The sequence below is a fragment of the Pongo pygmaeus genome, chromosome 5 (genome assembly GCF_028885625.2).
Source record: "Pongo pygmaeus isolate AG05252 chromosome 5, NHGRI_mPonPyg2-v2.0_pri, whole genome shotgun sequence".
Lineage (NCBI taxonomy): Eukaryota > Metazoa > Chordata > Mammalia > Primates > Hominidae > Pongo > Pongo pygmaeus.
The window spans coordinates 147,845,155-147,862,039 of record NC_072378.2 but is presented as its reverse complement, the minus strand read 5'-3'; the positions used below and the strand labels follow the sequence as shown (position 1 = coordinate 147,862,039).

Genomic DNA, 16,885 nt, shown 5'->3' with positions numbered 1-16,885 from the left:
TCCACCTCTAACTAGTTCCAAAGCATAAAAGTTCTGTTTTGAATGTGTTAACTTTGTGATGTTAAATGCATTCCTCCATTTGGAATCCTGTCATTCAGAGATCTTGGCTGAAGAGGTAAATTTTGAAGTCATGGAGCTCAAAGGATTAAATGAGATTGCCAAGGGTTTTAGTGTAAATAGAGAATGTGTCATACAACTGGTATAGGAGAAGGAGTTAATAAACAAAGACAGGGAAAAAAATCCAGTGCAGAAGGAAGAAAACTAGAAGGTAGTGTTTTAGAAGCCGAGAGAAGAAAGTACCTTGAAGGCTGCTGAGAGCAGGGAAGACCTCATTGGATTTGCCAACCTGGAAGTCATCAGTAACCTTGACTAGGGCAGTTTTAAGAGAATGGAAGTGAGATGTGTGAGAGTTAAGAGAAATAAATTATGGAGACAGTGAGACCAGATAACACAAGTCATTTTGCTGTGAAATGGTGAAACTGTGGAGGTTTGGCCTGCGGTCAAGGGAGTATCTGTTTAAATATAGGGGACATTAGAGTCTATTTGTGTGCTCATAACAGGGGAGCAGCTTGTCATGATATAGAAGGAAAGGGAAAGATTGGAGGCAAAGTCCTTGAGGAGGCACAAAAGACAGAATCCCATGCAGAAGCAGGGAGGGTGTCCCCATCAGAGCCAGAACACTCCTGCTGAGACAGAAGCATGGCAGAAGAGACCAGTCCAATGCAGGTGAGCTGGCACATTGTATGTTGGGAAGATGAGGGAGTTCCCATCCAATTGTTATTTTGATCAAGAAAATAAGGAGAGTTAAGCAGAATGCCTACTCTTTTTCTAGGCCCTTCAGGAGTTGAGATATGAGAAACAAAAGTAGCTTCTACTTTGAGGGTTGCAGCAAGAAGTGTCATCAGGGCATAGTTAGAGCAGCTAAGTCATGGAAGTGAACCATTTGAGGAGGAGGGAAATATATTAATGATGGCGCTTTTAGGAGGCACAGAGGAATTCGCAAGGCGTGTGTGCATGGGCTGGGGGTACCTATGAAAGGAATGGGAGAATAAGTGTGGGAATGGAATTGTGGTGGTGATGGAGACCTGGCTCTGTCATCATGTAGTGACAGAGTGAAAAGGGATGGCTAGAGTGATGGAAGAGACCCGAGGGTGTCTTGGAAAACAGACCGTTGGTTCAGCTCCCTCCAGGGGCTTTAGCTCAAGATGTGGGACCACTGAGTGAGACTCTCTCCAGACAGAGGAGACACTTCCCTGGACTCACAAAGCCGTGATACACTTTTTTAAAAAAAATTGTTTTTTTAATTTAAGTTCTGGGATACGTGTGCAGAATGTGCAGTTTTGTTACATAGGTATACATGTGCCATGGTGGTTTGCTGCACCCATCAACCCATCATCTAGGTTTTTTTTTGTTTGTTTGTTTAAAGACAGAGAGAGTATCACTCTTGTTGCCCAGGCTGGAGTGCAATGGCACAATCTCGGCTCACTGCAACCTCTACCTCCCAGGTTCAAGTGATTCTCCTGCCTCAGCCTCCCAAGTAGCTGGGATTACAGGCATGCGCCACCACACCCAGCTAATTTTGTATTTTCAGTAGAGGAGGGGTTGGTCATGTTGGTCTTGAATTCCCAACCTCAGGTGATCCACCCACCTCGCCTCCCAAAGTGCTGGGATTACAGGCATGAGCCACTGTGCCTGGCCTGTCATCTAGATTTTAAGCCCTGCATGCATTAGATATTTCTCTTAATGCTGTCCCTCGCCTTACCCCCGCAACCCCCAACAGGCCCCAGGGTGTGATGTTCCTCTCCCTGTGTCCATGTGTTCTCATTGTTCAGCTCCCACTTATGAGTGAGAACATGTGGTGTTTAGTTTTCTGTTCCTGTGTTAGTTTGCTGAGGTTTCCAGCTTCATCCATGTGTCTGCAAATGACATGAATTTCTATGGCTGCATAGTATTCCATGGTGTATATGTGCCGCATTTTCTTTATCCAGTCTATCATTGAAGAGCATTTGGGTTGGTTCCAAGTCTTTGCTATTGTAAATAGTGCTGCAATAAGCATAGGTGTGCATGTGTCTTTATAGTAGGATGATTTATGATCCTTTGGGTATATACCCAGTAATGGCATTTCTGGGTCAAATGGTATTTCTGGTTTTAGATGCTTGAGGAATTGCCACACTGTCTTCCACAATGGTTGAACTAATTTACACTCCCACCAACAGTGTAAAGACATTCCTATTTCTCCATAGCCTCGCCAGCATCTGTTGCTTCCTGACTTTTTAATGATTGCCATTCTAATTGGCATGAGATGGTAAAAGCTGTGATACACTTTCTAAGGACACCTGACTTTTTGGAGCTCAGCAGTGTAAGCTATGCAATCTCCCAGGGTTCCTAAGTTCCTCAACTATGACATGGAATGGTATCTCAGGTCCTTTCCACTCCTAAGACCCCGGATTTTAAGAAATTGTTTGCTAAGGGACCACCTTTGTGCAGTTTGAAATACTGCACTGGACTACAAATAGAACTCAAACATAACAATGTCTCTGGCTACTTTTGGTTAAAATTCAATTTTGTTAATATAAATAATGTTTTGAAGGCAGTGTTGTGTGATGAAAAGACAACAGGAGTTTGGGAATCATATACATCTGATTAAATCTAAATCCCACCCCTTACCAGCTATGCAACTCTGGGCATGTTAAACCTCTTTTCATAAACCTCAAGCCTCCTCATCCTCTCAATCATTTCTGTCTTATAAAATAGTTAAGAATATTAAATGAGAACTTTGGAAAGCCCCTGGCACATAACTAAGGTGAGTTTGCTTGCCTCTTCTGTTTTGAACACGAAAGTCTAAAGATACATTTGTTAAAAACAGGATGGAAATAAAGAGTAAGTCAGACAGAAGGAATAACTGGAAAAAAAGGTGATGGGATATTCTCAAATGAGTTTGAAAGGGGTGAAGGTGGAGCAAGTGGAGCTATGAAGGCGGCTGCCAGAACAGAGGTAGGTGGATGAGTAATAGGCCCAGGGAAGCATGAAGGAAGAGGCATTGAAGAGGCAATTGTGCAGAGGAAGCTAAACATACACATATATTTCAAACCATGGCAATTCATTTGGGAAAGTGAAATTGAAGCGGGGTCTATACAAAATATTAAGGCTGGAGTGACCCATGCGAGAAAGGGAGGTCTGATCAGGATACACACTTGAGTTCCAAGTCAGAGTGACCTCTGTACGCGGGGAGAATTAGGAGTGAGCTGAGAGCAAAACTTCATAACAGGCCTGAAGATACAGGGCTTGGCAGTCAGTTGACTGAAAGGCAAGCGGCCTTCAGGTGGGCTCCCGTGGAGCTGCTGAAATGAATTGGATTTATGATGTTGGATAATCCTAAGCAAATATATTCATAATTGCTCTGAATATGAGGATTATAGCATGGCTTCTAGTTTGTCTTCTAAAAAATGAGAAATTATCTTGATCATTGTTGCTGTTGCGTTTTACCTATCAGAACTCCGTGATAGGCTGTCATCATAGTTTTGGAGTTCAAAAGGGGAGTGCAAACCTTGTTGAACCTCTACTTCCATCCTGCAGTCATAAAGCCTGAAGTAGAGCAGATCTAAAAAGCGCCATGGCTTACAGGCTCTGCACCCTAGAGGATGAACAGTATGTGCAATGGCAGTAGCCACCTGGAGGGAAGAGAGTGTTCCATTAGGGAATTCTTGGTGGGATGGTGCATGCTCTAATCATGTGCTTTTAGTAGAAGACCCTCTGAGAAGACAGCTGACCTACACAAACAGCCTATCACTTGCACACAGTAGAGGCAGCTAGGGTCCCCACTCTCCACTCTGGGTTTCGGAGCCCATTGAAAACATCAGAACTTTTGCACTTATGCAGTGATAGCTTCCAAATGAAGCCCAGGTCTCATGTTAAAGGGTGGCTTGAGAAACCCTGGGGGAGGTGGATAACAGGAAAGAAAAACAGTAAGGTTTCAGTGAAGGAAGGCAAATATGTGCTAATAGGAGAAGGTGAGAAAGGCTAATGAGATGTCTAATTCAAAGAATGACCTCATCCAAGCCCTAAGATGTGTGCCTGAACATGTACTCTAGGGCTACAAATAGAAAGGAAAGGAGCCACTGGTACCAAATATTCTGTGAGGCTTTGGTGCACAGGCAGTACTCGGCCCCCATCTCAGCATGTTGAGAAACAGAGGCAGCAAGAGAAGCAGCCGCAAACTCTGCCCAGATCCCAGGGTGGCACCAGCGTCCAGGAGACCTCAGAGGTCCCTGCCTAGCTCTAGCCTTAGGAAGAGGCCTGGGGGCATATATTGGACACTTGCATTTGCCACCAAGTTGATGTAAGTTGGAAAGAAAAACATGATGGGGGCTTTAAGGAGGTTGTGTGACTTGTTTTTGAGTTACCACTGAGTGCGTCAAGAATTACTGCGGAGAGGAAGAGTGGATTTTACAGAGGTCCCAAAGTCCCCAAATAATAATTAGAGGCAAGCTTCAATGAACAATTTTTGTGCCTTTTTAAAAATTTGCTTTTTCTGCTTTGCTTTTAAGCTATAAGTTCAACACCCCAGTGTATGTGGCACCAATGACATCACAATGGTTGAAATATTTTTTTACTGATCAAAATTTTTATTCAAAAGAAACTTTAATCCTCATGCAAAGTACTTGGGGCTTTGCTTGCTGCCAATGAACAGACAGGTGCACACTTCTGATAGAAGAACCGCAAAAACAAAGTTCTATTTTACTCTTTGGCCTAGACAATAGCTCTAAGCGATTTTAGAAGAGCAGGACTGTTGTTTTTGTTAACCAAGATTTGTAAGGACAGTCAGAATTTCACCTCATTAAAAAAAATTGTAAAAGATATACTTTAGTTCTTTTGGGTGGTATGAGGTGAGTGGAGAACAGTGTTAGTAGCTATGAGGGTTGAGCCTGTGGAGGTTTTAGAGTCAAAATATTTTCCTACTTAAATATTCTGAGCCTCAGTTTCCTTATCTGTGAAATGGGAATAGTAACATTACTCAGCCTTGTGAAGTTATTGTGAACAATTAAGTGAAATTGTATATTTAAAGTGCTGACACGGGGCTTGACACAAGTAAGTGGTGCGTAAGTATTAACTGTCATGGCGTAATTCCAAAGCCTTTGGAAGTGTCCTTGATTAAAACTGCGCAGAAATTGATGAACTCTTTGGCCTGTAGTGAGCAAACGTATAGTCAGTTCACTCATTGCCCCTCAAGTTAGTGATTTCCATACTAAATATGCCTGCAGTTCTTAAACATAGTCTACTCCATATCCGTCCATCTTCTCTGGTTTTTGGGTTTAGTGTCAATCTTCTGTGGTCCCCTTGGAAATTGCTCTGATTGAGATAAAGGGAAATAATGTATAGGAAAGCATGGAGATCTGGTTCGGTTCTTTTGCTTCTGTAAGTGGCAGCAGCAGATTGCGCAGAGAAATTCCCTCTTCTTTGGTGGGGTCTTATCCCTTCAGGGGACTGTGGGGACACCGGCTTGTTTTCTCTTACTCTCCTAACTTTGCATCTGTGTTCATGAGAGGTATTAGTCTATAGTTTTCTTTTCTTTGAATGTCATTGTCTCGCTTTAGAATCAGAATAATGCTGACCACATTAAGTACATGGCGAAGTGTTCCTCTAGATACTACCTTAATGACATCCCACAAATTTTGGTATGTTGTATTTTCATTTATGTTCAGTTAAAAATATTTGCTAATTTTCCTAGAAGTTTCCTCTTTGGATCGTGGATAATTTAGAAGTGTGCTATTTCATTTCCAAAGGTTTAGGATTTTCTGTTGTCTTGCTGTTATTGGTTTCTAGTCTAGTTATATTAGGATCTGAGAACACACTCTGTGTGAGTTCAGTTCTTTTAAGTTTGTTAAGGTTCATTTTAAAGTCAAGGATGGGGTCTATCTTGGTGAATGTTCCTTGTGCTCTTGAGAAGAATGTGCATTTTGCTACTATGGAGTGAAGTGTTCTATAAGTGTCAATTATGTCAGGTTTTTGATGATGGTGTTCAGTTTTTCTATATTATTGCTGATTTTTCCAGTAGTTCTGTTTGTTACTGAAATAAGAGTGTCTAAACATGCAATGATAATTGTAGATTTGTCTATTGCTCCTTCAAGTTTTGTCGGTTTTTCTTTTTGTATTGTGAAGCTCTGTTGTTAGGTGTATACCCATTTGGGATTATAATGTCTTCTTGCAGCATTGAACTTTTTATGATTCTGAAATGTCTCTCTTGATCCTTGTTGATTTTCTTTGCTCTGAAAGTTGTTTTGTCTGATATTAATATCTGCACTCCAGTTTTCTTCTTGTTTGTGTTCTTCTATTCATTCTATTCAACGAGTTTTCTGCCGTCATTTTTTTATGTCATTTTAAAATTTAAATTTTATTGTCATTAAATTGTCATTTTGTAATTCTTTATAGCATATTTTTTGTTGTTTTTAGCTTTCTAGTGATTTTAATTGTGTTCACGATTGTTTGTTGGAGTATCTGTAATAATAATAATAATAATAAATAATTGCTTTCAAGTCCTTTTTTTTTTTTTAAGAGATGGGTCTTGCTCTGTTGTCCAGGCTGTAGTACGGTGGTGCAATCACAGGACACTGCAGCCTTGAACTCCTGGGCTCAAGTGATCCTCCCAACCTCAGACTCCTGAGCAGCTGGGATCACAGATGTCCACTACCACGCTCAGCTAATTTTTAAATTTTTTGTAGAGATGGGGTCTTATCATGTTGCCCAGGCCTCAAACTCCTGGGCTCAAGTGATCCTCCTGCCTTGGCCTCCCAAAGCGCTGGGATTACAGGTGTAAGCTACCACATCTGGCTGCTTTCAAGTCTTTATTAGATAATTCTAAATCTTTGTTACCTTAATATTGGTATATGTTGATTTTCCTTTTGATATTTTCCCAGACCTTTAGATGCCATGTAATTTTGGTTTGTATTTTAGGCATTTTAAATATTATGAGATCTGGGGGCCTTTAAAAATTATTATGAATATGTGGATATTTTTGTTTTAGGAGGCAATTGACCAGGTCTGAGTTCAGGCTGCAAGTTCTAACCCACCTTCTATGACCTGCAATTCCAATGTCAGCTAGACTTTGAGATTATTTCCATGTATTCTGTGTGTACACCAATCATTGTTCTCTCTGGGACCCCAGGTTAACTCCACTTTTGAAGTTTTCTGTATACTCATTATGGTCAGATTCATGTATGTACAACTTAGGGGTGAGCCCAGGTGTTTATGAGCAAATTTCCAGGATTGCTGTGCTGAGCTTCTCCATGTCTGGTACTTTTTTATTTTCTAGGGCTCCTCTATTTGGTCCTACAGCCAGAAAGCTGGGGCTTTATTTAACCTACACTCTCAGAAACTTTCACAATTGCATCCACATCTGGGGTCAAGTGGTGAAAGGACAGAGACATAGGGGAAAAAAAGCCACTGGAGTTCTCTGATTGGAGGGGAAAATTTCCTCTCTTAGAGATTTGGTTCAAACCATCTTCTGTGGTGGCTTCTGCCACTGTCCCCAAAGGATTGCTTCAAGGCTGTGGTTTAAGAGATCATACGGCAGAATAAAAGCTAATTGGTATCTGCATTCTCTGGGCATTATGAGTTTCTTTTTTCTACTCTGTGTGCTAGTATTAGAGGGCCACTCCTAGATTTCTTTCTTTATCTAAGTGTCCAGTTCCAGGTTTCATGATAGATTTTTGTATTCAGATCAGGGAGAAATGGTGCCAGATTGATAGCAGCTTAAATTCTATGCTTCTCCCATGACCTGATTGATATTATTAACTTCTCAGAGTTCTTATGTAGTTGTTCCAACTTGATAATTTCCATACTGTACCCACCTGCATTGTCGAACATTCCTTGCCTTCTGTCCAGCTCTTATATTTGCATTTAGCTGGAAAGACAAAGTGGAGCAGGCATACTCCATTTTACCCGGCACCAGAGCACACAATTATCTCTTAGAGCAATTAAAAATAAGTAAAAAAACCAAATTTTATATTTACTTTTTTTTTTCTTTTGAGATGGAGTCTCACTCTGATGCCCAGGCTGGCGTGCAGTGGCATGATCTCGGCTCACTGCAACTTCCACCTCCTGGGTTCAAGTAATTCTCCAGCCTCAGCCTCCCAAGTAGCTGGGACTACAGGCATAAGCCACCACACCTGGCTAATTTTTGTATTTTTAGTAGAGATGGGGTTTCGCCATGTTGGCCAGGCTGGTTTTGAACTCCTGACCTCAGGTGATCCACCCACCTCGGCCTCCCAAAGTGCTGGGATTACAGGCGTGAGCCACCGTGCTTTCAAGTGCTCTTTAATTTTTGTGTAGGCACAAGTTTATGCCAGATAATATATTTCTTCTGCATAACTTTAACATTTCATTTAGTGCAATTCTACAGGAAATGACTTTCAGTTTTTGTTAGTCTAAAAAATTCTTTATTTTCTCTCTGCAGTTTTGAAATAAATTTTTATTCTTTTTCTTTGTTTTTCAGTTTGGGTAATTTCTATTTACCTATATTCAAGTTCATTGATTGTTTTCCTCAGCTGTGCTGAGTCTCCTAATGAGCCCATTGAAGGTAGTCTGCATCTGTGTTACTGTATTTTATTTCTAGTATGTGTTTTTTCAGCCATATTGTGGTATAATTGACAAATAAAAATTCTATAAACTTAAGGTATACAATGTGATGTTTTGATATACATGTAGACATTGCAAAATTATTATCATAATTAAGTTAATATATCCATCCTGTCACATAGTTATGAGTGTGTAGTGAGAACATTTAAGGTCTATTCTCTTAGCAGATTTCAAGTACATAATACAGTATTATTAACTATAGCCATCATGCTGTATATCAGATCTCCAGAACATGTTCATTCAGCATAACTAAAGCTTTGTACCCTTTGACCTACATCACGCCATTTTCCCCATCTCAGTCCCTGGCAATCATCCTACTCTCTGCTTCTATGAGTTCAGCTTTTTAGATTCTACATATAAGTGACATCATGCAGTATTTTCATTCTGTGCCTGGCTTATTTAACATAATGTCCTCCAGGTTCATCTATGTTGTCACAAATGGTAGGATTTCCTTTTAAGGCTGAATAATATTCCATTATATGTATGTGTATACACATACACATATATACACACCTATATATGTGTGCTTATCTATATATCTCTCTATATATGTTCCCTTTTCTTTACCCATCTATTTATTGATAGATACTTAAGTTGATACCATGTCTTGGCTATTGTGAATTATGTTGCAATGAACATGGTAGTGCAGATATCTCTTTGAGATGGTGATTTCATTTTCTTTGGATGTATACCCAGAAGTGGAAGTGGAATTGCTGGACCATATGGTAGTTCTATTTTTAATTTTTTGAGGAACCTCCATACTGTTTTCTATAATGGCTATACCAATTTACACTCCCACCAACAGTGTATGAGAGTTCTCTTTTCTCTACATCTTCTCCAACACTTGTCTTTGTCTTTCTAGTAATAGCCAGTCTAACAGGTATGAGGTAATAGTTCATTGTGATTTCCTTGTGCATTTCCCTGATGATTAGTAATGTTGAACATTTTTATATAACTTGGCTATTGATATGTTTTCTTTTGAGAAATGTCTATTCATGTCCTTTGCCAATTTTTACATTGAGTTTTTGTTTTTTTGCTACTCAGTTGTATGTAATTTGGGGTATTAGCCACTTATACATGGTTTGCAGATATTTTCTCCTTTATGTAGATTGCCTTTTCATTTCATTGATTGTTTCCTTTGCTGAAGCTTTTTAGTTTGATACAGTCTTATTTGTCTATTTTTGCTTCTGTTGCCTGTGCTTTTGGTGCCATATCCAAAATTCATTGCCCAGACAAATGTCAAGAAGCATTTTTCATATGTTTTCTTCTATCAGTTTTATAGTTTCAGGTTTATGTTTAAGTGTTTAACCCATTTTGGGTTTATTTTTGTATATGATGTAAAATAATGGTTTAATTTCATTCTTCTGCATGTGGATATTTAGTTTTTCCAAAACCATTTATTGAAGAGACTATCCTTTCTCTATTGTGCATATATTACCTTTGACAAAGATAATTTTTGACAAAGATTTGACAAAATCTTTGTCAAAGATAATCTTTGACAAAGATATTTACCTTTGACAAAGATAAATTAACTGTAAATGTGTGAATTTATTTCTGGGCTCTCTGTTCTGTTCCATTAGTCTATATGTCTGTTTTTATGCCAGTACCATGCTGTTTTTGTTACTATAGCTCTGTAGTATATTTTGAAGTCAGATAGTATGATTCCTCCAGCTTTATTCTTTTTGTTCAAGGTTGCTTTGACTATTTGGGGGTCTTTTGTGGTTCAAGAATTTTCCTTGATTTTTTTGGTAAATATTTCACATCATATAAATTTTATTCTTTTCAGTAATTTTTAGTTATATTTACAGATTCTTAAATCATTACCACTGTATAATTTTAAAATATTTTCATCAGCCCAAAAGGAAACCTTGAACCCATTAGCAATCACTTCTTTTTTCTTTTAAAGAGTTTAAGGAAAGAATATATTTGAACCACATAAACAAACAAAAAGGTATTACGTAAGAAAAAATAATGTAACAATTTATGTAAGTACCTGACATATGAGCATGCTCTTACATCTAAAACAAAAAATTAAAAGGTAACATTAGTACTACATATATATATATTTGACAAGTGTGCATTAAATAATTCTGTAATATAAAAACATTTAAAATGTGGAGAATACTTTTTCAAGATACAGAAAACAATTGTTATGATAGGCACAATCACAATTCTTATAAAAACATGCTTGCAAGGATAAAATCCACCTGAACACTCATTTCTCACATGTACCAATGCTATAAAAGTGTTAAGCACTGAATATTGCCACCCATTTTTGCAATGTTTGAGTTTCAACACTGATTGGTATGAATTCTGAATTACACAATTAATTACTGTTATTTTTCAGTCTTTCTGCCATGTTCCATATAGAAGGCATCTATTTAATATGAATACTTAAAACAGCAACATTATTTGTAGCAAAGTCACTTCCCTGTGTTCATTTTTCCTTTAAAGGCATTATATTTAGAAAATAGTTATTACAACAAATAGTGCTTTAGAAGATCTGAATCTCCAAATCAATGTGCTCCATGTACCATAAGTAGATCTAAGAAGCCCTGAGTGAAAAGAACACAAATGTAAAAAACTGATAAATTTAAAGATTATAAAATTGGTTTATTATAAAAACAATTCAAGAATACTCAGTTAAAATCTTATCCCAATGCTACCCAATACAACCAAGAAGCAGTTAATCACTTTTATATCAGGAACAAGGACATAAAACCAGACACCACATCAAGGCTGTGATTCAAACTCAAAAAGAGAAAGGACTCTTAGGTCTCCTTCAGGTCAGTACAGAGAGTATCATAATATCAAAGTACTGCTACAACACTGAGGTATAACTGGGCAAATTAAAGTCGAGGAGAAATGAAGATCTCCATATTCTTGTTTTGTGGGTGTACTTAAGTGATTGAAATTCTAGGAACAGCTGCCTTTAATGACAGCAAGATGTAAGACAAGTCTTTATTAAAGAGAAAGAAGTTTATAAGGTTCTTTATCATGGTCCCCCTAAATCTTCACAACACCCCAAACCTCCCCTTAAGCTAAAGTTACTCTGCTGATATATAAGATATAATCTTAATTTGTGGCTACTGGCAAATTATAGGCACTCCTTCCAAGAAGCTTTGATCTTCTGCACATTAAAAAAAAATCCCAACCACATGCTGTATAATTCATATACCCAATTTTGCATTCTAGGTAGAATTTCATTATTACTCTAAAACTCCATCTGCACAGTGGCCATTTCCTCCCAGACTTAATTCAAGATTTAATCTTTCTGCTGTTTTCTTAATAAAAGCCTTAGAGTCCATTATTATGAGTGATGGCCTATGAACTATTGTATACAACAGAGTGACTGCATTTTTTTGAGCACTGGAAGTACTTAAAATAAAACTTCGTACTTCCAACTTTTGCCCTCCTCCAAAATGAAGGGCCAAAATACTTAGATTTTGTAACTGGGGGGAAAAAATCTATCTTTCCAAGCTGAGGCTTTTCATAGCAGCTTTTGCCAGGAGAAGAGATTTTATGTCTGTTATAAACCCTTGAAAATAAGGGCTTATTCTAGAAATACTGGAAGACCGCTAAAACATAGAGGTGCTAGCTGGTGCCACTTTAATTCACAACCAACTTTTACTTCATAGCTTATATTGAAGAGTTAATTCATGCTCATTTTGTTCCTTTAAAAAGTATTCTTTGGGGCCGGGTGCGGTGGCTCACGCCTGTAATTCCAGCACTTTGGGAGGCCGAGGCAGGTGGATCACAAGGTCAGGAGATCCAGATCATCCTGACTAACATGGCGAAGCCCCGTCTCTACTAAAAATACAAAAATTAGCTGGGTGTGGTGGCATGTGCCTGTAATCCCGGCTACTCGGGAGGCTGAGGCACAAGAAGCACTTGAACCCAGGAGGCGGAGGTTGCAGTGGGCAGAGGTTGCAGTGAGCCGAGATCGCGCCACTTCACTCCAGCCTGACAACAGAGCAAGACTCCATCTCAAAAACAAAAACAAAAACAAAAACAAAAAACCAAAAAACTCTTTGGAAACTGTTACCATTCCTGTAGACACATACTCTAGTTACATAATCTCTTCCTGTAAAAATAAAGGTATAATCATGATTATCAGTATTTCTTTGCTAAATTCAACTATCAATATACATTTATTAATCTGATCACTTTTCCAGCTAACTCATGACCTTATAGCATTCTATCCAGGGTCAATTTTCACCACAGAAGTAGGAGCAAGTCTTATAAGTAAGAACAATCTTGGAGGCAATATTTTAATCTAGTCTTTAATGTGTTCATTACAAATGAGAACTACAAACTAGAATTTACTTTCAAAATTAAGGCAAAGGTAAACTTCCAAAGATAAATGAAGGTAAACCACAATAAAACTTATTTCTGTCATGAACATTATGAACCCACTCAGTGATTTCCAACCAAGACATAAAAATTAGTCCCAGGGAGTCCAAGGGAGAAAATAAAGTCATTTCTGGTTTGCTCCTTTCCAATTCATCAGATAATACCTATCATATGCCCAGAGGGCATGGAGCACTCCCCTAGACACTATCCATAGTAATAGCTCTTTCTAGAACACTAAACTACTTCAAACATCTGCGGACTGCCCCAACCAGATTTAAACTAACAGTGAAATATAAACTACTCATCGTGTATTCTAAATGCATACAAAGCGCTACCATTTAAAAAATTAACTGGAAAGCAGGGAAACCTAAAAAAAGGATACATTCTGCTACCACATTCTTATAAATGTTATATTTGTGTGTGTGTGTGTGTGTGTGTGTGTATAAAAGAGAGAGCAGATAATCAAGATTTAAATAAGGTGGTAAAAAACCAGGAAATGAAGATTTTACCAAAACAACTACAATAACCGTCCCAAGCTACAACTATGAACAGATTCACTAATACGGTCATTTGCCTAGGTTCCAACAAAACCACGTCATTAAGGACATCAGAACTCAGAGCTTCCTGCAGACTTGGCATCATCTCCTCTCCTTCTGTGTTCATTCCATCTCCTTCCAGTGTTCCAAGGTCCACATTTGTCCCAGGAATGGCTTCCAGGTAGTCTGGGAAACGGTCCTGCAGTGAGGGCAAGGTGCTTTGGTTGATAGTATCACCTGTATCCATCTCATCCACGCTGTTCAGGAAGTCATCTGTGGTGGGAGGGACACTAGCTGCCCATGCTTAATCCACTGTCTGTACTCTCATCTCCAGAGTGATAGATGCCACTATTAAGGAAAGATCTGAGCTATTGGCCGTCCTTGTTCTCAATTCCTGAGACATCCCGGGAGAAGACACTGGATTTTGAGTCCCACCGTCCTGCTCCAGTGTTGGTAACTGGCTACGCAGTGCTAACTCCTGCCGAAGCAGTTCTTGCTGTTTCAGCCGCAGCCTCTCCTTCATTTGCAGTTGCTGCGGTCGCATCTGTCGCTGCTGGTTGGAGTTGCTGCCACCATGACGCCTCCTTGTGGGCTCTGGGGAACCAGGGGTGGTGGCTGTTTCACTGGAGCACTCTGATTCTCGGGTTTCTGGCAAAACGAGGGTCAAGCCTTGGGTCTAGCCAAGAGGCGGTCTTGTTCTTATGGTTTATACAATAAATTTCTCCATCCTGAATCATGGCTTGTTCCCATCCATCAGGAAGAGGACCTGAGGCCGAGTTCATCATATTCTTCTGCACTGGTGGATTGGCTATAACGTTTCGTCTGAGACAGCATGGTCTTCCTGGGGTCCTGCTGTGTTGTTTTCTGATAGATGTGATTTAAGAAGTATCTCTGACCAGAAGATGTCTTCGCCATCTCCCAAGCTGCTGGTAGGGTACATCATCACGTATCTCAGAAGAAGACTGTTGAAAATGCTGAGCTGTGGGTGTAGCTGCTGGGCCAGAGACTACTCCAGTGGGGGTCAGTGTCCCAGGAGAAACAGCTCCCAACTGCGGAGAAGCTGGAGAGGAATGAGCTTGAACATGCTGTGGAGTCAGGGCTCCTGTGGTGCCTGCCTCAGTACTGGCCCGTTGGGAGTGGGACTTGGGCTTGGGGCGGCTTGAAGAAGGAGTCGGGCAGCTTCCGGAGCCTCATGGGCACGGTCTGGTGCACGTTGGCCATCTTGGGGTTCATGACGGCGTTGAAGAGTGCCTCCAGGTTCGTCTCCCTGTCCCCGCGGACGTGCAGGATCTGATGCCCGGTGGGGGGTGCCTGTGGAGCTGCCTGGGTCGCCGTGGGCGCCAGCTGCCCTGGTCCGGACCGCGGGCCCTGCCTCTGGGGACGCTGCTCCGGTGGCTGCCCTTGGCCCTGGGGGGCCAGTTGAGGCAGTGGCTGCTGCCTGGGATCCATGGCTTCTGCCACCCCTGACGCACACCCCCTGACCAGGCGAGCGAGGGCTCCACCCGGATGCCCAGCCAGCATCATTCACCACCAGTAAGGGCCAATGCTTTCTAACAGACTGGACAACAGCATCATCAAATCTGTGTCTAATCAGACGTTTGGCATCAAAAATCGTGTTGGTGGGGTTCATTGCAACTTGATTCTTTGTGGCATCACCCATCAGTCGTTCAGTGTCTGTAAAGGCGACATAGCTTGGAGTGGTTCGGTTTCCTGATCATTGGCAATTACCCCTACTTTTCCGTGCTGGAAAACACCCACACAAAAGTAGGTGGTGCCAAGATCAATACCAGCTGCAGGTCCCTTCGACATGGTTGCTGGTGTCTAGGCCTGGCTCCGACTACGAAGAAAGACACAGAAACCCCAAGAGCTGCAGGCGAGTTCAATGAGATCCAATTTTTATTTATGTATTTATTTTTGAGACAGGGTCTCCCTCTGTTGCCTGTCACCCAGGCTGGAGTGCAGTGGTGCAATCTCGGCTCACTGCAACTTCCACCTCTGGGTTCAAGCGCTTCTCCTGCCTCAGCCTTCTGAGTAGCTGTGACCACAGGCACATGCCACAATGCTCGGCTAATTTTTTTGTATTTTTTAGTAGAGACGGGGTTTCACCATGTTTCCCGGGCTTGTCTTGAACTCCTGGCCTCAAGTGATCTGCCCACCTCGCCCTCCCAAATTGCTGGGATTACAGGCGTGCACCACCGCGTCCAGCCTATATTTATTTTTTAAATCCATTTTCCTGATCTCTGCCTTTTGAATGCAGTGTTTAGTTCATTTTTATTCACATAATTACTGATAATTAGTTGAAATTCCCTATTTGTTCATGCATACCTTCTGTTTTTTTTTCCCTAAAGCCTTTACAATATGAATAATAGTATTTTAAATTCCTTGTCTGATAGTTTTAACATGTGGATCCCATTATAATCTGGTTCTATTGATATATTCTTTTGTTGAAAAAGGGCTTTTTTTAAGCAAGCAGATTTAAGAATTGTAAACATATATCCACCCAACAGTAGAGCACCCACATAAATAAAGCAAATATTATTAGAGCTAAAGAGCGAGATGGACCTTAACTCAATAATAGCTGGGAAATTCAACATCCCACTTTTAGCGTTGGACAGATCACACAGACAGAATGTCAATAAAGAAACATCGGACTTAATCTGCACTAGAGACCAAATGGATCTAATGGATATTTACAGAACATTTCATACAATGGCTACAGAATATACATTCTCCTGAGCACATGGATCATTCTCAAGGATAGATCATATATTAGGCCACAAAACAGGCCTTAAAACATTGAAAAAATGGAAATAATATCAGGCATCTTCTCTGACCACAATGGAATAAAACTAGAAATTAATAACAAGAGGCATTTTGGAAACTATACAAACACATGGAAATTAAACAATATGCTCCTGAATGACTACTGAGTCAATAAAGAGATTAAGAAGAAAATTGAAAAATTTCATGAAATAAATGATAATGGAAACACACCATACCAAAACCTATGGGATTCAGCAAAAGCAGTATGAAGAGGGTAGTTTATAGTTTTAAGTTCCTAAATCAAAAAAGAAGAAAAACTTCAAATAAACAACCTAATGATACATCTTAAAGAACTGGAAAAGCAAGAGCAAACAAAACCTAAAGTTAGTAGAAATAAAGAAATAATAGAGATCAGATCAGAAATGAATGAAATTGAAACAAAAAAATACAAAAGATCAACAAAACAGAAAGTCATTTTTTGAAAAGATAAACAAAAATGGACAAACCTTTAGCCAGACTAACAAAGAAAATAAGAGAGGAGACCCAAATAAATAAAACTATAGATGAAAAAAAAGAGACATTACAATGGATGATGCAGA

At 39.9% G+C, this 16,885-nt stretch overlaps 1 pseudogene; it reads right to left on the bottom strand.

Moving 5' to 3' along the window:
* Window positions 1-13,430: 13,430 nt before the first annotated feature.
* LOC129039135 (transcriptional coactivator YAP1-like) lies at window positions 13,431-14,972 on the bottom strand (annotated as a pseudogene).
* Between the last annotated feature and the right edge of the window lie 1,913 nt (window positions 14,973-16,885).